The sequence below is a fragment of the Myxocyprinus asiaticus genome, chromosome 46 (assembly GCF_019703515.2).
Source record: "Myxocyprinus asiaticus isolate MX2 ecotype Aquarium Trade chromosome 46, UBuf_Myxa_2, whole genome shotgun sequence".
NCBI lineage: Eukaryota > Metazoa > Chordata > Actinopteri > Cypriniformes > Catostomidae > Myxocyprinus > Myxocyprinus asiaticus.
Genome location: NC_059389.1, coordinates 427,192 through 427,500, shown reverse-complemented (window position 1 = coordinate 427,500; position 309 = coordinate 427,192).

The following is a 309-nucleotide window of genomic DNA, read 5'->3' as shown; positions in this document are numbered from 1 at the left end:
CTTGATATTGTTAGTATGTTTTAGCATGTTGTTAGCATGTTGCTAGCATGTTTCAGTACTTAGATAGGCATTGCTAGCATGTTTTAACAAGTTGCTAGCTTGTTTCAGCATGTTGCTAGTCTGCTGCTAGCTTATTTTAGCACTTATCTTGATATTGTTAGTATGTTTTAGCATGTTGTTAGCATGTTGCTAGCATGTTTCAGTACTTAGATAGGCATTGCTAGCATGTTTTAACAAGTTGCTAGCTTGTTTCAGCATGTTGCTAGTCTGCTGCTAGCTTATTTTAGCACTTATCTTGATATTGTTAGT